Genomic DNA, 26,734 nt, shown 5'->3' with positions numbered 1-26,734 from the left:
TTTATTTCCCTCTTGCTGCATTTAGATTATCTCTTTATCTTTAGTTTTTGATATTTTAATTATTATGTGTCATGGTTTGACCCCTTTGAGTCCATCTTGTTTGGTGCTCTGTGCTTCTTGGACTTGGATGTCTATTTTCCTCCTCGGGTTAGGAAAATCTTCAGTTATTATTTCTTCAAATTAGTTTTCTACCTTATATTCTCTTCTACTTCTGGGATCCCTATAATGTAAATATTTGTTTGCTTGATGTTGTCCAAGAAATCTCTTAATCCATCCTCATTTTTATATTCTCATTTTTAAATTCTTTTTTCTTTTTTTTTGTTTTTCAACTTGTGTGCTTTCCATTACATTGTCTTACAGATTCCTGATATATTTTCCTGAATCCTCTAATCTACAATTGATTCCCTCTAGTGTGTTCATTTCAGTTATTGTATTCTTCAGCTCTGATTGATTCTTTTAAATATTTTCTCTTTATTGAAGGTTTCATCGAGTTCTTCCATTCTTTGCTGTAGCTGAGTAAATATCTTTATTATCATTAAATTCTTTTCAGACACATTGCTTATCTTTGTTTGACTTAATTCTTTTACTTAGGTTTTTTTCTTTTGGAGCATATTCTTCTATCTCCCCATTTTGTTTGATTTTGTGATTCTGTGGATTATGTGAAATGGCTACTTTTTCTAAATTTGAAGGAGTGGTCTTGTGTATAGTGACTTCTATGAAGTCTATGTGCTTGGTGACTTTTGTTGGCTGGCCAGAGCTGCAGTTGCATATAAACCATGGCTTTTTACAGAGAGAAGATAATAACGACAACAATAACATCAAAAAAGTAGTTAAAAAAAGAAAAAAAAAGAATAATAAAAGAAACAAAAAAAATTAAAACAAATTTTGAAATGTAAAACAGAAAACAAAAACTTCCAAAAACAACAGCTTGTTTTCTGTGTCACAGCACCACAGAAGGTGGCTGGTATGGGCTTGTGGTCCCTGGGCTCACTGAGGTTGCAAGATCCCTGTGAACCAGGCCCTGCTATGGTCTGGGCTTTTAAGGTAGAGTGGGTGAGAACATTCCCACAGTTCCTTGGCCCTCTTTTTTTTTATTATTATTTTTTAAAAGATTTTATTTATTTATTTGACAGAGAAATCACAAGTAAGCAGGCAGAGGGGGAGAGGGAAGCAGGTTCTCCACTGAGCAGAGAGCCCAAGGCAGGGCTCAATCCCAGGATCCTGAGATCATGACCTGAGCTAAGGGCAGAGGCTTAACCCACTGAGCCATCCAGGCACCCCTCCTTGGCCCTTTTAAACTATGGCTTTTTGTATATGCTGCAGTGTGACTGGACTGGTGTAGGCTCCATGATCCTGGGGCTCACTGAGGTCACAAGCTCCTTGTAGTGACCAGACTTTCTGATTATGGTGTCTGAAACTGACCATTATGGTGGCCAGACTGGTCTGAGCTTTTGAGCTGGATGGGGAAAGAGCATCCCATAGTTGTCTAGCCCCTTTAAACCATGGTTTTTCTTCTGGATTCCAATGTGTTTAGGCCTGGTGTGGGCCTACAGATCCTGTGCTCATTGAAGTCACAAGTTCACTAAGACAAAAGGACCCACCTGCAATGGTGTCTCGACCCTACTCTGGTCCAGGCTTCCAAGGTAGGGTGGGAACAAAAACCATGTCATTCTCCAACTCCTCTGACCTGGAGAACTTTCCTGTAGCTTCTCTGCCACTTGGCAGACTTCTAGTGTTGTCTTTTTTATATGCTAGATGCTCATTTAAACCTTAGGTTTTTTGTGTTTTTGTTTTGTTTTGTTTACTGTGCTCAAGGACAGAAGAATCTGTTCCCAGTTTCTCAGTACCATCCCTCCCCACTGCTATTCATAGCAATGGAGGTGGGGATTCCCTTTGTTACTGTGACTCCATCTCTCTTTCTATACTTTTGCCATTCTCTCTGTCTTTGGTTGTTTAGTCAGCTCTTAGTTCTTCAGGGGGAATTTTTCTATTAATAAGTATAATTTTTTTTTAAAGATTTTATTTATTTATTTGACAGAGAGAAATCACAAGTAAGCAGAGAGGCAGGCAGAGAGAGAGGAGGAAGCAGGCTCCCTGCTGAGCAGAAAGCCCGATGCGGGGCTCGAACCCCGGACCTGGGATCATGACCTGAGCCGAAGGCAGCGGCTTAACCCACTGAGCCACCCAGGCGCCCCTATTAATAAGTATAATTTGATGTGTCCCATGGAGGAGTCAAGTTCAATCTTCTTACATCTTCATCTTGAACTGGAACTCTCCTCCCTGCTATTCTTTTTACAAGGACAAATTTAAGCACATCCTCTAAACTTTTCTTGATTTCCATAGTGGAATAAACCATTCTCTGATAGCATGACAACCTGTAAATCTAGGTATTTTTAAAATATATCTTTAAGGGGCGCCTGGGTGGCTCAGTGGGTTAAGCCGCTGCCTTCGGCTCAGGTCATGATCCCAGGTCCTGGGTTCAAGCCCCACATCGGGTTCTCTGCTCAGCAGGGAGCCTGCTTCCTCCTCTCTGTCTGCCTGCCTCTCTGCCTACTTGTGATTTCTCTCTGTCAAATAAATAAATAAAATCTTAAAATATATATATATATCTTTAAGATTTGATGCCCCTTCTGCTTCTTAGAGTATATGTGGGACCTTTAAAAATCTGATGTCAGGTCATTTTGCAGGTCATTCTGCTTATTTATTCCACAGAATCTAAGCTTGATCACATTTAATGTGCCCTACAAAATCTCAAGTTAGTCCTAGGGAAAATGAGTAAGTGAAACCTTCTTTTGTCCTTTCTTTTTATTAATTGGTGCTCATCCTGGGCCTGTCCCTTAGAACTAAATGGGTTTTTCCTCTCTATACTTTCCTAAGCCTTCTCACCTACACCAGAGTTAGTGGTCCTTTTCCTCATTTGTGAAGGCTATGTTGGGTATCTGACTAGCTTATCTCAGTGTTATTGGATGTCAGAACCGGAAAGGACATTCATTTATTCATTCAATAAAGCAGTTGTTTTAGGTCCTGCTTTTAGGTATCATGTTAGGTGTTGGGGCTAAAAGGATGAATGAAAGATGGTTTTTTACTTGAAAGGCATTTATAGTCAGAGATTACAGCATAGCATGATAAATGCTTGGGATAGGTGAGCATGAATGGCTTCTTGGAGAAGACAGTGTTTGAGCTAAATTTTGAAGATAAGTAGGATTAGAAAATTTAAAAAAAACCCAAAATGTCATTATATGTACTCATTACATACCCCTGTGCCCAAGGAAGGTAGTTTGGAAAGGAGAACCTTCATTCACCCTGTGTCTTGTACTGCTTCCTTAAGTTATTCATCTGAATATAACAATTTTAGAGAGAATTCTATGCTCAGTCAGGGTTTTCCTGAAGGATCCTGACTTGTTGCCAAAAAGAGCCTCCTCTTATGTGCTGTGGAATGCTGACGCTTGAGTATCTCTGGGGTGAGCCCAGCTAGCAGCCCTGGGCTGACTCCATCCTGCAGGCTAAAAATTGTCATAATGATGCTACTGTTTGTTTTGCCTGCAGCATTTCCTCAGCCCGCAGCTGTTATTGTAAACTTCTCCAGATACAGGGGTGCATCATGATCAGTGATATTTCAGGATAAATCATTTGAAAGCCTAGAATGTGGCAGTTCATTGAGGTTAATTTTTATTTAATTCCTGGTGAGCGTTTGTATGGGTTTTCTGGGCTGCTGTGAATAGCTAAAATCCCAAGGCTTCCTTCTCATTTTTGAAATGGGGAAATTCTATACCATCTAGTGCCAATGGTTTCACCAGATTATATAGGTCGTACTTCTGAAAGTGTGTTTCATGGGGTTTTTGGTTGATACTGCCCATTTATTTAATGTTTTTCCCAAAGACACGCAAAGTTGAGTAACCTGAGGAAAGTAGCAAATCCTCTCTTTTAAAAGCAAAAACATCATTATGTGCCTAAGCTACACAGTCTTTCTGATCTGAAATGAGGGTGTTACAGATAAAAGTATTGTCATCTTTTGAGTAATAACAAGTGGAGCAGAGTCAGGGAAGTGGCATTAGCTGAAAGGAGTGACAGAAGATTATGATGTTTCTGAAATATGGGAAAGTTGCAGGGGTTTTTTTTGATGATTTAGAATTGTTTTTGTTTCATATGCAGTTTTTGAATGCTTGTGGAGTAAAATGACTTGATCAATTATTATGATAATGACGCACGAGTCAAATTATGAGTTTAATTATAATTACCATCTTTATACAGAGTTAATTAATCATAAAGGAGTACATTATATAATCTTTCTGTTTAATGAAATTCATTATAGAGGCTCCCAAAGGCCTAAATATAGTTTTAAACAAATTAAACCTGTGACCGGGGTGAAGGCTATTAATGCAAATGTGGTGTGGATTAGTCACTAAAAAGGACTGAATAAGACATTAGGCCCCCAAAGTGTTAAAGCATCAGACCCTGATGACATATCCTTTTCCTCTGGTAAGCAGAACACATAATTTAGTGACTTCTTGAGCAGTCTGGAAATTTCATGATAAAGCTGAGACTGTATAATTTAACTAGTGCAGTTGAAACAAATGGCTGTGTTCAACACCTCTGCGTGTAAAGAGCTTCATTTTAAAGAGCGGGAGTCATTGACATGTAGCAAAGAGGAATCTATTAAGGATGTAAGCTTTGCACCGCTGCCTACGGAACCCTCACATTCACAGGGGCAGTAAATGAGAGGAACGTACATAGTAAGTGATGAGTATGGAAACAGAAAATGTTTGGAGGACAAAAGACAAGATACAGGCCTATGTTCTTGACAGAACTAGATGCTGAGGATCTGTGCAAAGAGGAAATCCTGCATTTTCTGGCATTCCTAATCAGGATCTATGTTATTTTATTCCTTTGCATAGCTGAACATGTTAGCCCTGGCTCCAGGGTTGAAATGACATGAATCACCCGTAAGCGAAATCAGCCCACGGCTAATGCAGGAGCATAAGGTATATAAGACCCTAGTAGACCGTGGGAACCTGACAGTTCAGGAATAAACTTCTAAGTTGTGAAACCTTTCTTCCCTGATTTGGCCTGAGCTCTAATTTGCTGGGTGGATCCTTTTTCAGTGCTGTATCTTAGGACAGTTCCACTGATAGGTTTGCTTATATGCATGATTATAGATCCTCGTATATTTTTGTTTGCATTTTTTAAATAGATATTTTATGGTCTAGATATTTAACTATTTTGTAGTGACTCTGTGGGCTTTCAGTTATTACAATTCCTTAACAATCTTTATTTTGGTTATAAAAGTAAGTCACTCTGGAAAAAAAATAGTAAAATAAAGATTAATGAAACATATGATAGTAATAACGCCAATATTTGCTTACTGTGGTGTCAGGTGCTATTTCTAAGGGCTATACATATACAGACTCATTTATTCTATGAATTCCAAATAGTTTAAAAATGACCTTTAATCTAATGACCCATTTTTGGAGGTAGCCACAAAGTAGATGCTGAGCAAATATTTAGTGACTGCTGGTTAAATAAAATCAGCATTTTAAGACCATTGAGATATATATACCTCATATATATATATGTAGATACATATATAGGTATATATAGTATGGTCTCATTTCTGTGATAAAAGTCTAGAGACATATGTAGGTATATATACCTATAGATACATATATCACATATGTATCTATAGGTATATATACCTACATATGTCTCTAGACTTTTATCACAGAAATGAGACCATACTAGGGGAGGGAGGAGGGTTATTATTACTTAATAGTTATAAAGTTTATGTTTGAGATGATGAAAAAATTCTGGAAACAGATAGTAGTGATGGTTGTACAACATTGTGAATATATCTAGTGCTACTGAATTGAACACTTAAAGTTGGCTAGAATAATAAATTTTATATTATGTATATTTTACCACAATAAAAAGGCTAAAAAATTGGGACCATACTACACATTCCAGTTGGAAACATATCTTTTCAAAAGAAAATTACAGGTTTCAACTTATTCCAAGGTCAATAAATGAATGTGATAGGAATGTAATAGATGGATATCTATAATGGCTATTCCCTATTTTTTTTTTTTAACTCTGACATACTTGACAGTTTTGAGGCACTCTTAAAAGAACATTTCCTTTAGGTCATAGTTTTCATACAGTCAGGAGAAGGTGCATCTTGCTGTTAGAGCCATATCAATGATTCTGATGTACTAAGAGATAGGACCAGCTTAACTCAATGTGACCTTATTGCCATATTCCAGTTTTGGGACTTTTCCTGGCCTTTGGGAAAAACAAAATATTTTAAGTTATATTGATACTCTGGAGCTGAGGGTTCACTGTCTCATGTAAAAGATATTTAATGTTGGTGCTTCATGCCCATGTCAGCAATGTGTAGGAGTAACCACCTCATAGAACTTTCAAAGTTCTTCTCATGGAAAGATGTAACGTTCAAGAGGAAAGACCTCAAGATTTCTTTCCATTTATTTTGATAACATCCCCTTGCTTTATAGTTTGGCTGATCTATTCTTATGGCCTAAATGTTTGTGTCACCCCCAAATTCACTTTTTAAAATCTTAACTCCTCAGGGGATGATTTGAGGAGGCAATGATTCGGGAGCTGATGAAGTCATGAGGGTGAGCTCTTATGAATGGGATAATTGCTCTTATGAAAGAGACCAAGAGAGCTTCCTTCTTCCTTTTACCATGTGAGGACACAGCAAAAAAGATAGCATCTATGAATCAGGAAATGGGCTGTCACCCGACACCAAATCTACTGACATCATATCTACATCACATCATATCTACCAAATCTACTGACATCTTGGTTTTCTCAAACTCCAGAACTAAAATATAAATGTCTGTTATTTATAAATCACCCAGTTTAAGGTATTTTGTTATAAGCAGCCAGGGCAGACTGAGACCTCCACTTCCCCAGAGTATAAGTCATTGAGTCTCCCTATCTATTGTAAATGTAGAATTAAGAGGCATAGGTTGTCATGGTGATGGTATGGATAATGGAAAGTATTGGTAAAGCAGGGAGGGTTTTAAGCTATATAACTTTCTGTGAAAGCTAGATGTGAGACATTACCTAAATGGCAATACTGGTGAGAGATAAAAGGATAATAAAATATCCTAAAAATTCATCCGAGAATTAAGGAATAAGTGTATAAATTTTAGTAAAATTCTGCAATCCTGGTATTTGAGCATTTACGAAGGAGGTCACTTCCTATATTAGTTTTTGAGGGCTGCTGTAACAAATGACCACAAACTGGGTGGCTTATGACAACAGAAATTATCTCACAGTTCTGGAGGCTAAAAGTTCCAAATGAAAATGGCAGGGCTAGACTTCCTCTGGTATCAGTAGGGAAGAGTCCTTCTGTGCCTCTTCTAACCTCTGATGTTTACTGGCAAGCTGTAGCATTTCTTGACTTCACATGCATTACTCCAATCTCTGCCTCCAGCTCATAGCCATCTCTTCCCTGTGTGTTTTTGTCTTTGTCTCTTCTCTTTTTTTTTTTTTAGAAGATTTTATTTATTTATTTGACAGAGATCACAAGTAGGCAGAGAGAGAGAGAGAGAGGAGGAAGCAGGCTCCCCACTGAGCAGAGAGCCCAACGTGGGACTTGATCCCAGAACCCTGAGATCATGACCCAAGCTGAAGGCAGAGGCTTAACCACTGAGCCACCCAAGGCGCCCCTGTCTCTTCTCTTTTTGTAAGGACACCAGCTATATTGGATTAAGGGTTTACTCTACTCAGTGTGATCTCATCTTAACCATATTTGGTCACATTCTGAGGTATTAGGGTTCAGAATTTCATACTTTTTTGAGGGATACAATTCAACACATAATACATGGTAAGTTGGTTCTTAAATTTAAGGTTATATATTTTCAGTTGGGATAACTGAAACTTACAGGGGTATAATCAACCTTTTACAAAGGGTGAATTGAGATGCAGAATTGAAGTAAACAGTCAAGAACATGCTCAGAGGTAGTTGCGTCCTTGGGGACACAATATATTTGATCTTCATCCAACTCTGGGAAACAGGGAGGCTCTGAATGTAAACTTCTGTGTATAATTCATATGTGTAAATATCCATTAACGTGAGTGTAAGAGTGTATATGTGCATATATTAAAGGATAATGTGTGTACCTATCTGTCAAATCTAACAAGATGACTTATAGATGGTCTCATTCCCTTGCCTCCTATTTCAGACACCTGGCCCAGTGATTCAGTGGGGAGTGGTGGTTGGGAGTAAGGAACCATGAGTTTGAGACTTTGGTATGCTACTAATTTGCTGAATTATATAGGTATAGTAACCGCAACTTTTCTTATACAAACTAGGACATTTTTGCATGTGAAAGAGAGGGTACCCTTAATAAGTATGCCACCAGGATGATAGAAATAAATTGGGACAGTAAGTCCAAGTTTTAATTGAGTTTGGGTCTTTGAGAATTAAACTAAAGTTTTTTCCCCCCATATCACATTTATTGATGTATGAATTAAATATAATAAAACTAAATTATGTTCAATGAGTTTTAACAGAAGTATAAACAGGGAATGGGTGGGGGGATGGGCTAAATGGGTGATGGGAATTAAAGAGGGCACTTGTAATGAGTACTGGATATTATATGTAAGTGATGATTTACTAAATTCTATTTCTTTTTTTTTTTAAAGATTTTATTTATTTATTTGACAGAGAGAAATCACAAGTAAGCAGAGAGGCAGGCAGAGAGAGAGGAGGAAGCAGGCTCCCTGCTGAGCAGAAAGCCCGATGTGGGGCTCGAACCCAGGACCTGGGATCATGACCTGAGCCGAAGGCAGCAGCTTAACCCACTGAGCCACCCAGGCGCCCCACTAAATTCTATTTCTGAAACCAATACTGTACTTGAATTTAAATTAAAAAATATATAGTTATATAATTACCAACATGATTTAGAACATTTTTCTGTCACCTTACTGGTTTCTCTGTGCACCTTAGTTGTCAATCTCCAACTCTACTACTAGCCTATACAAACCTCTGATTTGCTTTCTGTAACTACAATTCTGCCTTTAACTTTTAATTTATCTGTGTCTTTATGTTTAAAGCAGGCTTCTTGTTGAGAATATATATCAAGGTCTTGCTTTTTATCCAATTTTTCAATCTACCTTTTAATTGGAGTATGTAGATCATTTAGATTTAATATAATACCCATAAATGTGGGTTTACTTTACTATCTTGATATTTGGTTTTTCATTTGTCCCAAGTTTTTTCTGTTCTCTTTTCCCCTGACCTTTTTGAATTAATTTTTTATCATTCCACTTTCATTCATACTCTTGGCTTAAAATCTATACCATTTTATTTTGTTTTCTAAATTTTACAGTATACCTGTTTGGCTTATTACACTCTACCTTCAAATATTATACTATATTACCTGGAGTATAATGTGAACATAGCTCCATTTCTTTTCCTATCCTTTGTGCTATTGTTGGCATGCATTTTACTTATATATGTGTAATAAATGTTCAAATATATTATTTGATATATTTGAATAGTCAATTATCATTTAAAGAGTTTTAAAAGGTGAAATACATGTCTTTTGTGTTTACTGGTATGTTCACTATTTTCATCATTTGTCCCACTTCCATGACTTCATTGTATTTTCACCTTAGTGTAATAATTACCTTTGTATAGGTCTGCTGATAATTATTTAGATTGAGTTTTTGCTTAAATAAGAGAGTCTTTAGCTTGCATTTCTCAAAGATATTCTCCTTGATAAAATTTTCCAACTTGACTTTTTTATAGCTATCTTTTATAACTATTTTAGCTTTTTTTTCCTTAAGGGCTTAAACTCATAACTCTGAAATTAGGACCTGAGCTGAGATAAAAAGTCAGTCACTTAACCAACTGGGGAACCCTTATAACTATTTTAAACTAAGTGCTTTTGTCTTCTTGCTTGTATTGGTCTGACAAAAAGTCTGCTACCATTCTTATATTTGATCGTCTGTATGCAGTGGTGTGCTGGGTCTGGCTTGTACCATGTTGTGAGATCTGATTGTGCTCCTCAGTTTAAACTCAGCATTCAGGGACACCAAATTAATAGGCCGAAATAGGTTAAGTGTGAGTATTTATATTTTAGGAAACAGCAAGTACAACGTCATGATTTTGTTTTGTTTTGTTTTGTTTTCTCAAGGGAACAAGTTGTTAAACATTTGACAGCAACTCATTATCTCTTATAATCTTTCTATTTTTTTCTTAGACTACTTTTAAGATTTTTCTCTCACCTTTGGCATTTAGCAATTATAATGTGACTGTGTGTGTGCGTGTGTGTGTTATTTTTTCTTCAGGTTTGTTGTAGATCTGAGGTTTTATATTTTTCATCAGATTTAGAGGTCTTTTAAACCACTATTTCTTCAAATATGTTTTGGTGTTATTCTCCTTCTGGGATTCCACTTACATGTATGTTAGATGATTTCATCTTATCCCATGAATTATTGATGCTCTGTTCAATTTTTCCTCTGTGCTTTATTTTGAATAGTTTCTGTTGTTGTCTTCAAGTTTGCTCATATTTTTCATTTGAAGTATTTATTCTAGTATCAATTCCTGAAAAGAACACTAGATGAAATTATTTTATCTCTAGAAGTTCAATATGCATTCATTGTATCATCCATTTCTCTCCTTACCATGTTCAGATTTTTCTCTACCTTCTTCAACTATGGAGTGTATTTATAATACTCATTTAAATTTACCTTAATACTAATTGTAAGATCTCTTTATTTCTGTTTCTGGTTCTGTTGACTGATAATTCTTTTAGTCATGAGTCATAAATTCCTTTTCCTCTACATACCTAATGTTTTTATTGGATGGTAGTCACTGTAAATTATATGTTCTTGGCTGTTGTATTCTTTTAAATTATAAGGGCTTCATTCTAGCATAATGTCATGTTATTTGAAATCAATTGAATCATTTGAAGCTTTTTAAAAACTTTGCTAGAGTAGTCTTAATCTAGGGCTAATTTGGCCTCTCTACTAAGGAGATATCCTTCTCAGAACTTTATATAATGCCTGTTCTATTATGATGTATTTCCAATCCGTCTGGTAAAAATATGAACAATTTCTAGCCCTGTGTTAACTTTGCCTATGACTGTCAGCAGTTATTTTCTGGATCTTGGGTAATTTGTTTCCCTATATGAGCAGATTGGTAGTTAGCTAAAGACTCTACAACTATCTCTGTGCAGTTCCCTTTTCTGTAGTATCCCTAGGTAACAAATTTAACTGCCTTGGCTTCCTCAAACTGAAGTCTTTTCTTCTTAAAACTTGGTGGGACTTTGGACTCTGGTTGGGCTCTACTCCTTGCATTGTAGCCTCACAAAGGACTCTAGGCAATAGATTAGTACAATCATAGGGATCCCATTGCTTTTTCCCTTTGTTCAGTTCTCAGAGCTTTGTACTGCCTGTGGTTGTTTTATAGCTGTAAATCCCATCCCTTTTATCTCATCATATTTGGAATAAGAAGCTAAAGATTGTTTTTAACTTAATTATAAACACCATGAAGCAAATGATTCTTATTGTATGTTTAACCTTGGTTGTAGATTGTAGAATGTAAATAGTCTCTTAATTGTTGTTGAAAACACTAAGAAATGCAGTGTTTAGTCTTTACCTACTTATTCTTCAGGGCCTGCCTTCATCCTTTAATAAACTAATAATACTTATTCAATGCCTGGAGTATGCCCAGAGCAATTTCCAATGGGTTTAAGCAACATAGTATTTATTCATAATATGTTTTCTAAAGAATATTGTGGACACTTTTTATTAAGTAAACCTGAAGCTGAGATTTATTTTTCTGCATAAATCCTAAACTTTTACTTTTACTTTCTTACTCATTCTTCTTTCATATACAAAAGCTATCATTTCTACCCTCCTAGGGGGGAAAAAGCAGAGGTGATCACTGAGTGTGAATTTCTACTATATTTAGAAAGTGGGATATAAACTGTGGAGAAATCTTTTTCCACTTATGATTGTAAAAATTGGAAGGCAATGGAAAAGATATATTGTCAAACAGACACATTCTGATTTCTTACCTTGGAAAAAACATAGAAAGCATCATGAGTCACATAAAGGAAGGAAAGAACATTGGCATGACTGGCCATGGCAGGAAAATCTATCAAATCTTTGGAAATAATAATTTCTTTTTGTAGGTAGTAAGTCAAGCTTCCTGTCCTTGGGCACTTTGTAGTAAGTGGAAATAGGTAATGTAAAATATAGCTCTTTCTTCTATGATATACCTTCATATTTCTCTTTATTAGCCTAACAAATCTGCTCTGTCTCTTGGCCCTTTTGCTTTTTAGTTATCTTACTATTTTCCATCCTTGAAAACTTTTTTCTTCTCTGACAAAATTTGTCTACCTCACTTCAAAATTAGTGTTTAGACCTCTTCTATTCAGGAAACCTTCCTGGGACATGTTCACTTGGCTCTACTTCCCTTGACTTAAGGTTTTTTGTTGAGAATAGTTGATTTTAAAAAGTTATACATAGTCAAAATGACTGAATTAATCATCATTGACTACCTACATACGGATGGAATCTCAAAAAGTGTACTTATGGTGGGCAGTATTTCTTCAATAAAATAAATCACAACGAAGAGTACACAAGTTTTGAGTTGTGTCTCTAGGATTGAAAAATAAATAAGAATCACTGCAATACTTAGTCTGACATTCATGGTTTTCTAGGATTTGATGTCAACCCTTTCCAGGCTTCTATTTAACTGCCTCCTCACATATACCAATAGTTTAGCTAAATTTTACTTTGTGTTTTCCCAACTCTGAGCCTTTGTTCCTTCTCCTTTGAAGGCCACTTTCACTTACTCTTATCTTTCAAGGAACAGTTCCAAAACAATATTGTGCTTAAAACTTTTCTAATATCTTTCTCATTAGTCAAAATTTCTCAATTATGGGCAGCAGCTTCAAAATTATAATTGTGATGCTTTTCCATACCTTAGGATAGAGTTTTTCTAAGCTTCAGAAATTTTCATTTAAATCATGTAAGTTTTCAATACCTTTCAGTGAGTTTTACTTTATCCATTGAAGTTTATTTTCCTTGGAGAGGAGGTGAGCAAAATGAGGGTCTTTTGGCTTTGTTTTGTTTTAAGCCTAAAGTCAAGACTTATAAACCTCAACTGTGAACTCTTATAGCACTAGTTTTTTCTTAATATTATATTTATAGATCTTGTTATTTCTGTAAGATAAAATTGTAGTAAGAAAAAGAGAAACTATAGAGTTATTTTGCAGAGTTTATTACCAACTGTGGGCATAGTTAGTTCTGGTTAGTTTGTTGCCATTTTCTGTTTTTCACCCTGTGTCAATTTAAAAACCTATACATTTCTTTCCTACAAGAGTGAGGTCACAGTAAGCAGGAGAAATAATGTATAAACACATGTAGCAATTTTTTTTTTCATTTTGGCGTGTACATTAACTCTGTAATCTGCCTGAAACATTCATCTGCCCAAAAAAGACTAAGATGATGGCAACAGAAATGAAAAGAGAATAAAAGTGTCAATTGCCAGCTTCTGACATTCAGAGAGGATTTTGCAGCACGATAATTGGCTGAAATTAAAATATTTTTTAGAGAGGGAAGGTTTTCTAAATTTTTTCTCTCTTCCTTTAGGGTCCTACATGGTTTGGACGCTGCATTGAGTGCTGGGGCTATCTGCCATGGGGTCTGTTCTGCCACGAGGCATAAGAAGCATGTAGGGAGAAAAATGCAGACCGGCTAGCTTAATGTGGCAGAGGTTCAAGGGGACCAGCTGGGGCATCTAGAGTTGAGAAAAGCCAAGGAGCACTATAGGATCCTAACCAAGAGCAACTTCTAACTTTAGAACTAGCAGCTGTGAGGATCAGCTTGCCAAACAGCAATCCACGAAGCAGGAACCATCACCCCAGATACCTAAGAAACAAGAGCACCCCCCACATATCTTTAGCCTTCAGATTACATAAACTGTGCTTATCCTTATGAGCTGTACCCTGAAGCCATCTTAAGAATAACCAGGAAATGGGAACAGAAACATGAAACTAAGCAGTTTTGCCTAAAAAGTTTTTGCTTTACCTAAAAGTGGATATTTCATCATGTTGAGTTTATTAGAGTTGACATCTAGTATCTTTTGTTTGTTCTTCTGATTTCATTGTTGTTGTTACTTTTTTGTATACTTTGTAGTTGGGATGGTGAAGAAAAGATTAGTTGGGGAAAAATTAAGATGGACTTTTTCTACCTTGATGTATAGAGTTTTTTTTTTAAAAGATTTTATTTATTTATTTGAGAGAGAGACAGTGAGAGAGAGCATGAGCGAGGAGAAGGTCAGAGAGAGAAGCAGACTCCCCATGGAGCTGGGAGTCCGATGCGGGACTCGATCCCGGGACTCCCAGGATCATGACCTGAGCCGAAGGCAGTCGTCCAACCAACTGAGCCACCCAGGCGTCCCGATGTATAGACAGTTTTGTGATTGTGTCATACTTATTGTGCACCGGGCCTTCTGCTAAACTCTTGGACTACAGTAAGAGAGAGGCATAATAATTGCCCTCATGGATCTTACAGTCTCATGGGTTAGGAGCACAGCAAACAGGATAACAAATACATGATTGCAAATCATGATGAATTTTATATAAATGTAATGATGTAAGTGAGGAATGGAGCTGGGGAGAACTGTCCTGAGAGATAGAACTTAACTAATACCTGAAGAGTGAATAGGTACCAAACAGAATAATGGAATTTGCACTCCAGGGAGAAAGAACAGCATGGGCCAAGACCCCCAGCCTTCTCTTCAGAGACCAGGAGGGCTAGAGTGTCCTAAGAGTGTTGTAAGATGTAATAGGAGAGGTAGGCAGGTGTCAAATCAGGACAAGCAATAAAGGCAATGGTGAGGATTTTGGATTTTAGTCCCAGTGCAACGGAATGGTTTTGTGAAGATGATTGGAAAGGGATGGTAAACATTTTAAGAAGATGATTGGGTGGAGTGAAGGTTGGGGCCAGAGAAGGATTGAGTGTCAAATTATTCTAAGGCTTTGCCAGTAGTTTAGGCCAAAGATGACAGTTGCTTGGGATGAAGATAGAAACAACGGGAAAGAGTAGGAGATATAAATTAGGAAAATGCTTTCTTCTACTCTTTTCTTGAAACCCTAATTGCTTTTGTAACTTTTTTGTCAACTTTGCTCTTTCCCCATGGCTTTGTTCTATAAAATCGATGCTATTCTTTTCTGTTATGGGGCATTATAGAGGTGGGAAGGGAAAGGATTACTGTAATTTTAAGGAAATTGCCTAAAATTGAATATTAGATGTCGTAGTTCTTAGGGACCTTTGATTATTTGGTGATAAGGATTTCTTTGCTGATGTCCTTCTCCTGAGGCTTCACTCTGCTGATACTTCTAGGGGCTCTTTTCATCTTAACAGTTCAAATCCTCGACTAGGCTCTGATGGCTACCTTTGAAGAACACTAAAAGTGACCCATCACTGAACTTTCTTAAGCTAAATTCTATCTACTCCAGAGCCTACAACAAAGAAACAAGCTGTTGCAGTAATTTAAAACCATTTTCCCACTAATGTTACATAAAATGGGAGCAGACAATACCTATACAGCAGACTTGTTGTTAGAATGGAAGGTTATGTGAGTAACAGTACCTTGAGGAGGAGGATGCCGTGTTAATGAACTGCCACATTCAGTGATTGCAGGACGGGGGCAGGTACAGGTGTATCTTGCACAGCTGTCTTCATTCAGGTGAGATGCCTTTCTAGTTGCAAGAATGCCACAAGGGACCTTGTGGACCTTGTGTTCCTGAACTGGAATGAAAAAAATTTGCAGGTGGCTAGTTCTCCCATTCTTCCTATTATTCCTATTCCTATTATTCCTATTAAGGACCCCCAACAAATTTTCCCATCAACATAAGGCACTGTGACAGGAAGAGCTTGTTCTACTCTGATACGCGGGTTTGAAACAACGCATTGACTTGCTGTGAAGCTACTGAAGTCTTTAATACGCAGATACATTATGCTTTTTCATTACTTTCTAACTTGCTTATCTATCTCTTTTGCCTAGAATGCCCTTCCCATGTATAAGACACCTAAATTTCTGCTCAGCTCATCTCAGCTCGAGTACTGCCTGCTCTTTCCTGACTCACCACTTCCTGTCTTATCTGCTGCACTCCATGGTGAGCGATTTCTCCTCCATTCTGAGTGTGTCTTATAAATATTCCCATTATAGAACTTTTCACTTCATACTGTAATTGCCTGCTTTGTCATTCCACTAAATTATAAACTCTCCAAAGGCAGCCTTTCTACTTTTGAATCCCCACCGCTTCACATAATGCTTGACACTCATTGGGCACTCAAAAACTGCTGAATGAATAAAGGAAAAAAATTGTGTTTATAACTGGAATTCCTACAGGTTAAGTTCATGAGGTTTTTATTAATATGGGCCCTACATAATCTGGTGTTTCATCTCTGCTCCTTCTCTCTTTTCTTTCTGAGGCTGCTCTTTGGCTGTTCTCCTCCTGGCTCACTCTGCTCAGCCACACTATCTTTTTCATTGTTCATCAAGCCTACCAGACATGCCCCTTCCTCAGGGCCTTTGCAGGGGTTGTTCTCTTTGTCAGGAATGCACTTTCCTCAGATACCCAAATGGCTTATTCCTTCTTCAGGTCACTACTCCCTGATTGCAGCCCTCTCCCTGCACTGCTGGTCTCCTTTCCCTGTTTTATTTCCTTTTATTTTTTTCCCATAGCACTAACTGCCTTTTAATATATGAATATACTTTTGTCTGTCTATTGTCTCTCTCTTCTTGCTAGATGTAAACTTCATGAGAGCTGTGATCATTGTCTGCTTTCTTCACTGATATTTTTCACTGAATATACCCCTAATGGCTTAGACGAGAATAGTGTTTAGAGCATTGGAGACACTCAGTGAATATTTGTTGAATGATGAATATATTAATATTCATATAGTTTCCTAGAGGATTCTTTATTAAGCTGCTATATTAACAATGTCTTAGTCTGCTTGGGCTGCTGTAACAAAATGCCATAGGCTGGGTGGCTTAGAAACAACAGAAATTTCTCACAGTTCTGGGGGCTGGGAAGTCCAACATTATGGTGCCAACAGAGTCTGTGTTTGGTGAGGGCCCACTTCCTTGATGGTGCCTTTTTGCTATGCTTTCACATGGTAGGAGGGGACCAGAGACCTCTGTGGGTTCTGTTTATAAGAGCATTTATACTATACATTAAAGGTGGCCCTCATGACCTAATCAGTTCCCCCTAACTCCATCTCTTAATTACTATCACCTTTGGGAGTTAGGATTTTAACATATAAATTTTGAGAGAACACAACCATTCAAGATATAGCAAATAGATTAGTGGACATTAGCTCATTTGCTTTCCTAATAGATGTCTAGGACCAGAGGAAATGAGATAAGGGCAGTACATTTCAATGGGATGAGAAATGAACACTGCCTTGTGTTGGGAAAGGTTAAGCTCAGGAAAGGTTTCTCCTGTGAGAATCCATGACTGCCCCATGGACAGCTGTAGAGTATAATGATGGGGAAATAGAACAAAAGAGGTGGCAAGTGCTAAGAGTTTTAGCACTTGTAACACAAAGCTAGTTTTTTTTTTTTTAAACAAGTTTGCTTAGGTTAAATCTTAAAATAATTGCTTACATCACAATTTTCAACTGAATAGATTAGTTGAATTTTTGATATTTGTATTTTAGAGACCCAGGATGGTCATTCCCACTAATTAGAGTTCTGAATGGAAAAACCCTATTTACCAGCTTGATGAACTTAGAGTACTCCAGAGAAAACAGACTCTGTAGTACAGAAAGCTTTAGTTAACATACAAATAAGTCTCAAGGGTTTTGACCAAACTCTGTTTAAGTTATACAAAGTGGAGACGAAATGATTAATTTGCAATATTTAATGCCTATTGTATAAAGCAAAGACATAATTAAAACCTATTGTGTTTGTGCATGTGTCTATGTGTGTATACAGTTCATCATTATATCGACGTGGAGAATTAAAACTCCCTCAATATATCTACATTTTCTCTTGTTCTTGAGTCCATTTTTTTTTTAAATCATTTGTTACCTTTACAAGAATTGAGCAAAGATTTAATATGTAACATTCCAGAATCTTTCCTTGTCACTTATACCATTTCAAGCATAGGACACAGAAAACCATATTTGAGATATGAAATTGACTAGCATTCATATCTAAGATAAATGGAAGGAAAATATATCAAAATGTATTTCAATAAGCTGTACCATGTGTTGATCTATGATATTTTGACTTCCAGAAGAAAATTATATCTTTATCCTCCAGGTTTGAGAACTGTATTAATACTGCAGGTTTCAGATACATGATACAGTACAATCTTCCTTGGATTATCTTTGCTAATATGTCTTATTCAAGTCTAAACAACAATAATGTTGCATGTTTTTCATCACCACTGCAGAGGTAAAGATTAATATGATGATATTAAAAAAGAAAGCATTGTATCTTGGAATGCTGAAAGTTCTTATTTATTTTTTCTCTTGCTAATAAAAAGAAGCACTTTGGAGAAATTTATCTTTATACTTCAGGTCATAAGCTGATGACATAATAAAGACGTGAAAAAACATTTTCCTCTGAGGTGTAGGGCTAAACATTTGGACAGGTACATCAAATATATTTCCTTTTCTCTCTTCCTAAATATTGATTGTAGAGACCACATTTGTAAAGTGCATGTAGAATCAGAGAATAAATCTAGGATCACAGTTTTCTTCTATGGAAGAGCTAAACCAGAGTTTGGGAGTTTTTTTTTATTTATAGTCAGAGCTTACATTTATGTTAGATGGTGGCTGTGATGATGTCTGTAATCTACTTTATAATACTTCAGTAAACAGTGTGATGTGATGTAAATATGCATTAGTTAGCTTTAATCTCCATGGAAGGGCAGCCAGTTGTCCTAATCCAATATTCACACTCTAGGGGTGGTCAACTAGAATTTAATTAGCAAGGTCACACTCCATAAGCACTATTATAAGTGCTTTACTTTTCTTTATTCCTAGCACCAAAGATTAGCTAATTAGCACATTCAGCAATGGGTTTTCATTGCAGAATTAATGGTTTATTAATTAGAATAATGGATGATGTAAATGAAATATGGTGGTGAAAGTAGTAGTTTAAAAATATTAGATTAACTGAAATATTTTTGAGGCATCCTGCACCTTGCTGGAACAGGATGTTAAATTGAAGTGAGCTTTTTGTCCTTCTTCCTTAGCAATGGCACTGGAGGTTTACTGCTGAAATGGTCTGGTGTGTTGTCATGACTTTGGAGGATTCTGATTGCTTAAGGCCCATCAACAGGTTTAGTGAATTCCATTTTTAGAATATGTTCAAACATGCCCCCTCCATCCAGGAGAAGTTTATACAGTGTATGGTTAAAGCACTTAATTTTCAGATGAGGAACACAAGTCCTAGAGTGGTTATGTAACTTGGTTCAGATTATACAGGTAGTATATATGGTGGAGGTGGGATTTGAACCCAGTTACACAGTCTCTTGTTACTTTGCTGTTCTGCCTTCACAAGAATGAAGGAGTAAAGGTCTGGAAGTGGCAATGGGAGAATCTACCATCAACCCACTGGAAGTGGTTGGAGCTTCTGGAGAAGTAAGCATAGCAGTGGGGACTATTTGTAAAGGTTGAGTACATAAGGGGAGTTATTTATAACAGAAAAGGGATTCTGGAAAGGCTGAAGGAAAGGGATGGAGTTTCAATGATAAATCGTTGATTATAATCTAAATGTCTTCAGTAAGACATTGGTTATATGTATTATGGTATATTACATGGTAAAAAATGCAGTCATGAAAATATAGAATATTTAATAACATAGACATGCTCAAGGTGCATTCACTGAAAAAGTTGGTGACAAAACAAAATACTATGGCATCATTTTCTAGCAAAAGACATTTATAGGGATGCATGGGTGGCTCAGTTGGTTAAGCGCCTGCTTTCGGCTCAGGTCATGATTCCACGGTTCTGGGATTGAGTCCCTCATGGGGTTCCTTGCTTAACAGGGAGCCTGATTCTGCCTCTGCCTGCTGTTCTCTTTGGTTGTGCTCCCTCTTTTTCTCTCTCCCTGACAAATAAATATAATCTTTAAAAAGAAGACATTTATACATATAACTGGTTATGTATATAACATAATAACAATGTTATTATAAAAAGTCAGTAAAAAAGGTGGGGAATTATTGTAAGATACAAAGAGCATTTTTGCAGATTCAGGGATTGATTAAATTATTGCCATAGGTCATGGAAACAAGCACTCAGTGCTTACTAGCGCTGATGTACTGATTTCTCTGACTTTCAAGTACCGTATGGCTTCTCTTATTTCTAGCTTCTGTACATCTTTCAATCTCCTTCATCCCTCTTTTTCTGCTTATATAACAAATAATATAAGTAGCAACTACTATTATCATTGTCAGCCTTTCTGGATCTTAACTCAGATTTTTGAGACAGGTGTGAAGAGAATGAAACGGATTTTTGGCTAATCAGGAATTTGCCTCCTGATTTATCAATTGTGACAAGGAGCATAGGATCCTGTGGTAAAGCAAGACCTCTATTCTGCCCCAGGGGCTGGGGCTATGGGTGGGGGAAGTTTCTAGTGGATAGTATTCTGATGAATACTATATAGAAATACTATATCAGAAAATGAATAGATATATATAATCACTATATCCTGATGTTAGCATCCTTATGGATATTGGTATTCATATGGATGATTTTTGCTCTATTTTAAAATATTTTCTAAGTTGTCTGTAATAAGTATTTTTTCATGATAAAATTTTATCAAAAGAAACATAGTGGGAGGAAATAGGAAAGTGCAGAGCAGTAAGGCAACATGAACAAGAATATTGGAGGTGATGATGAACTAGAAATAATTGGCTTCAAGTATGTTTGATAAAATTTGTTTGTGAACAATAGATTGACGATCCCTGCTGATGTCTGACTGAAGCTCAGGGGGCTGATGAGGGTGTCTTGAGATTTTTAAAAAATGACTGGGGCTCTACATAGGTGAGGATTTGCAAGACTTTGGAGGAGAGTGCTCTACTTATATTTTACTAGTAAAGTTTATTTGTCCCATGAAGATTGTTAACGTTACCAAAACTAATAATGAATAGGCTTGCCTGTGTATATACACCCTTATATTCTCATTTAAAACATTTTATTAATATTCTTTTAAAGGAAATATTTAAAAAATAACTACATGTTTCTGCCAAATAAGAACATAGACTTGCAAATCTGAGCATTTTTCATCAGGATCCCTGATGATACACTATTTGGGGGCATTGATGTTTCCATTCCAGCTACAACTTTTGTTCACTTCTTTCTGCTGTGGTGATTATGCAGAATCAGCTGTGATGTTCCTACGTAGGAAACATCACACAGGAGAGGAATGATTGTAATGAGTAAAATGAAAACTATCCTAATCAATTGAGCAGAATAATTGCAGGATCATACCTTAGTTAGAATTTGAGAAGGAATGCTAAAGTCCTGCTGTGACTGGGAAGAGATGCTTTTGGAACCATAACAAATACTATTTAACATGTTGCAAAGCATTCTTAAATCAATATATTTTTTAAAGATTTTATTTTATTTATTTGATAGACAGAGATTACAAGAAGGCAGAGGCAGGCAGAGGGAGAGGAAGGAAAGCAGGCTCCCCACTGAGAAGAGAGCCCGATGTGGGGCAAAACCCTGGGATCATGACCTGAGCCAAAGGCAGAGGCTTTAACCTACTGAGCCACGCAGACACCCCAAATCAATATTTTTTTTAAATTTGTATTTTATTTCTTATCTTAGCACATTGCTGTTCAAAGGGAGAATGCAAAGTTAGTCTTTCATCTAAAAGAATAAATACAAAGATCAAATCCTATATAATATTTTTGGATAGGCAATATTGATATTTATAGATGATATTTCCTCTGGGACGAATGCTCATAGAGTTCCCATGCAACATAATTTTATAGATTCATCTGGTTGATTGGATATCTATCTAATATTTGTTTTATTTTTCAATATTTGCTTCTTCTGGTTAAGTCAAACCTCTGTTTCAGTATTAATTCAATAAGAAACATTTACTAAACACCTTTTAAGAATGTGGTTTATCTTTGGTACTCAAAATGCAAAGATGCATCTTTGACTTCTTGGACATATGTACATAGTAGGGGAAATAACTATGGTAAGGGTGTCCACAATACTATGTGAAATTACTACATCAAAAAATGTTCCGGGCGCCTGGGTGGCTCAGTGGGTTAAGCCGCTGCCTTCGGTTCAGGTCATGATCTCAGGGTCCTGGGATCGAGGCCCGCATCGGGCTCTCTGCTCAGCGGGGAGCCTGCTTCCCTCTCTCTCTCTCTCTCTCTCTGCCTGCCTCTCTGTCTACTTGTGATCTCTCTCTGTCAAATAAATAAATAAAATCTTTAAAAAAAAAATGTTCCAGAGAAAGAAATTGACAGAAATTGACTTATCCTGGGAAAGTAAAAAGAAACTATTAAAAAGTGTTCGGTGTAGACTCTTAAATAAAGTAATCCTATTTCCTGATGTGCTTTGACAGTCTGCTTATGCTTGTTGTCCCAGGGTAATTACGAAGAGCTCCTTCCTTCACAATCAAAAGTATCCTGGTATACCACACATCTATTGAGTCATCTCACCCTTAAAGGACAAAACCAAAAATCTTGGTTGGATCCAGGTTACAAAAACACAGGTCCACTTCAGTGTGCAAGTTTCACTTGTATCCTATAGATTTGGGGATCCTGGGTTTCAGCAGGAAGTGATATTTTAGAAAGATGGCCCCCATGGCAGTGTGGAGGAAGAACTGGAGGAGAATGCTTGAAGAAAACAGTTGAGGTGGTTTTTTGCAATTAATTGCCCACGGGTAAGCAAATGAGATCCTGAATGCATGATCCTGGGGATAGAAAAAAATAAATCAAGAGAATAACAAATTTGAGATAAACACTCATTTGTTAGTTTTAAGATTACATTAATATATGTAGTTTATTGTGGTCTAGAAATGGATACTTTGCTTTTCTAAGTTAAAATTATCATTGTATATCACCATCACTTTTTTATAGTAGAGTGGACACACAATGCTACGTTAGTTTAGACAGTGATCCAACATTTATGTCATGCTGTGCATCACTTTTGCATTCTTGTTATTCGAGGCAGTTGTTGGTATATAGTTGGCTGACAGTAAACTTTGCAGGTTTGTTCTGTAGGAGACCAAATTCAACTCAATGCAACAATTAAAAAAAATTATACATAGAAGCTTTATGATTTTTAACTCTTATGATAAACTGATTCTTTAAAATTATTTTTGGTCATTCATTAATAAAATATTTAATTTGTGTCTTAAAATGTAAAAGTTTATCAATTTACTCCTTTTCCTTTCCACATTTTGTATGTAAAAGTCTCACCATTTACCACTCTTAATAGTCTTCATTGGCAGTGAGTAGGCAGCTGTTTAAGACATTTATGGATGTCATAAATCCAGCTGTTTTCATTTTCCATTACCCAAGTTTCTATAGTAACCAGTGACATTCAGTACTGACTTAATGATTCACACTGCACTAAAACTGCTTTTGCTTTTACTCAGATGAGTTTCAATTGCTTAATATCCTCTAATTTCCTACCTTTTACATCTTTTCATTCCATATCCATCCTGTTCCAATCCATCCCCCAACATGTTTCTGAGCTTGAAAATGTAGCAATCACAGTTTTTCTCAATGTAATCACCTAATTCACATATAGTGTTGAAATTCACCAAGCAGATGAGTGTATTTTAGAGACTTCAGATTCCAACAAGTTAACCAGAGGAAATTCTCATTACATAAATGATACCTTAGGGTTTTAATATATCTTTTTAACTTGAATCACAGAAAATTTAATTGAGCTCTGTTGTGAGCTAGATGATCAAAAATGTCACATTTGAAAACTTCCTTATTTATTTTGGAATACAATTTGAAATTCCTTAGTTATGATTCCTTACTATTTCATAAAAATGGTGAAATAGTTTTTCATTTGCAGAATTTGAGTGTCAAGAATGTGATACAACTGTTATGTGTATCAGTGCACAAATCACTAGTGTATATGATTTCTCAATTTTACTGTCTTCTTAAAAGAATTTCAGCCTAGGAGCACCTGGATGGCTCTGTCATTTAAGCATCTGATTCTTGATTTTGGCTCAAGTGATGAGCTCAGGGTCCTGGGACAGAACCCTATGTTGGGCTCTGTGTTCAGTGGGAAGTCTGCTGGAGAGTCTCCCTCACCCTCTCCCTCTGTCCCATACCCTGCTCACTCACACTCCATTTAAAATGAAAAAAAAAAAAAAATCTTAAAAAAAAAAGTCAATTTACACTTTCTAACCTACTTGGTAGGGGTGAAACTTAATGAAGTGATACAATCTTTTTCTCCTAATTTAGTGAAATAGGTTGAGTCCAACAAACACAGTTGGAATATGGACTTTGCCATTTACCACCCATGTGGCTAAAGCAAGTGACAATCTTACTTTATACTCAAAAGGAGATAAAGAAACCATGGCCCATAGGCCCAATGAGACCAGGCTTTTGCTAGCCTCTTGGACATCATCCAATGGCATCCCTACTACCGTGAACTTGCTTCGCTGCCCATTCCACATCCCTTGATGAAGGCTTCTGCTTATTTTTTGTAAACATACCAGACTCATTCTGCAGTTATGACTCTCCCTCTGTCCAGAATGTTTCTCTCCTGGTCCTGCAAGTTGGGTTCTTTTTCATCACTCATGGTTATCTCACGTGTTTTCTCTTAAGAGGGGCCTTCCTAAAATAGCCCCTTCACACCATTACAGGGTCACATTAAAGTCTGTTATTTTTTTCCTTATGCTTGTCACTAGCCAAAATTATCTTATTTACTTATTTATGTCTGCCTCCTCCCATAAAATTCCCATGAAGGAAAGGATCTTGACTGCTTTCTTCACAGCTGTATCTTTAAGGCTCAAACAATGTCTGGCAAACAGTAGGGGCTCATTGAGTTTATACTGAATGAATGAATGAATGCATGAATGAATATCTATTTTTACAAGAGTGTTGTAAGTGAAGTGCTTAACCCAGGGTTGATGTTTAAATGATGGCATTCATTCTTATCAACTATGCAAGTGTGATTGTATCTTGAAAGTTGTCAAGTGGTTATTTAACTCTAGAAATTGTTTAGAAATGAATGATCTTTGCAAATCAACTCCTCATACTTTAGCTCCCTGAAATATCCCATCTCTTTCTTTGTGGAATCCTGCTTGGTACATCCTCTTTCTTCATTTGATAAGAGATAACTTACTATTTTTAAGATTCAACACTGTTTTTTCAGGTATAACTTTTCAGGAGTCCTTCTCTTTAATCCAGATGGAAAGAACTACTCTTTTCGTTGTTTCCGTGTTTATTACATACATCCATCATAGCACAGGACTCTAGTACATCTCGGTGCTAAAGCATTAATAATTTTTACTAGGTCATGTCCCTGTGGAGAGGGTTTGTGTTATATCTATCTGTGTATGTATAATGGCAAGTACAATGCTGACTTCATAGAGGCCACTCAATTATTGCTGTTGAATGACTCTGAAAAGTATCACATATCTTGTCCATTCTAGGGATTTATATCTTTATTGTGATTGCTAAAACTTCAAGTCCAGGCTCACAATGCTGATGGTAGAATTTAAGTGGAGTAGCACTTAATCTGAGAGGGCAAAAATTGACACATCTCAATGCTACAGCACAGCTAAGAAGAGCAAAGGAAATAGGTTGTGTTAGTTAGGTGATTCCAAACTGTGGGATTAATATTCAGCAGGCCAATGAACAGCAAGGAAGAAGAAGAGTAGGGAAACAACATAGGAAGGAGTTTGAGTAGATAATAACATTTAAAATTTCCATCCCAAATGACTTTTGATAACTATATATGGTTCTTTTAAAATAGTGGAACAAAAGTAATTTATGACTTAAACAGTTTTGTGTTAAAATATTGGTCTGTCTGGTTCAGAGTTAGATTTCAGTAGCTCTTAGAAAGTGTAAGGTTTGTCTTCTTGAAACTTGCTCCTACTTTTTTTCTTTTGCAATTGAAACCTCAAACAACTATGATAGACTGTGTTTTATAAAGATAATATGTTAAGGGTGATTACAAATTATGCTCTGTTTTTATATTAAGCACTGTTAGATATTTTAGATAGAAGTATATCTTTACTGTACATAAGCAAGCTAACAACATTTTAAATATACTCTAGATATGTAATTAATAACTTAATGGCCCTAACATTAGTATTAACAAGAATATGTATTGTTCTTCATTGCTTTTGTAATGATATTAGAAGGGTAAATTAAAATTCACCTACATGGCAGAAGAAGAAGAAAGCAGTTCTATTACTTATTTAAATGTCTCTTAAGACCAATTTACATAACATATAATTCAAATAACCCCACTTAGTCATACCAAGTCTTCAGTGAAAGTCTAGTTACTGACTTCAAATTTTCTAGGCCTGGTACACATTAATCTGTATAGATTGTTTTATTCTTTCTTCGGGGAGAGAAGACTACACCAAAGTCTAGTGAGGATTTAAGGACACTCTTAGTTACTTGATGAAAGGTTTTAGAATCAATATATTACAGAACTCTGAATGTCAGATTTGTGTCTTTGAGACCTCAAAGGCTAATGTGATTGCAGAGTTGGCCCGAGG

This window comes from Lutra lutra, chromosome 7 (genome assembly GCF_902655055.1).
Source record: "Lutra lutra chromosome 7, mLutLut1.2, whole genome shotgun sequence".
Taxonomy (NCBI): Eukaryota; Metazoa; Chordata; class Mammalia; order Carnivora; family Mustelidae; genus Lutra; species Lutra lutra.
Note: the sequence above shows the minus strand (reverse complement) of the source record.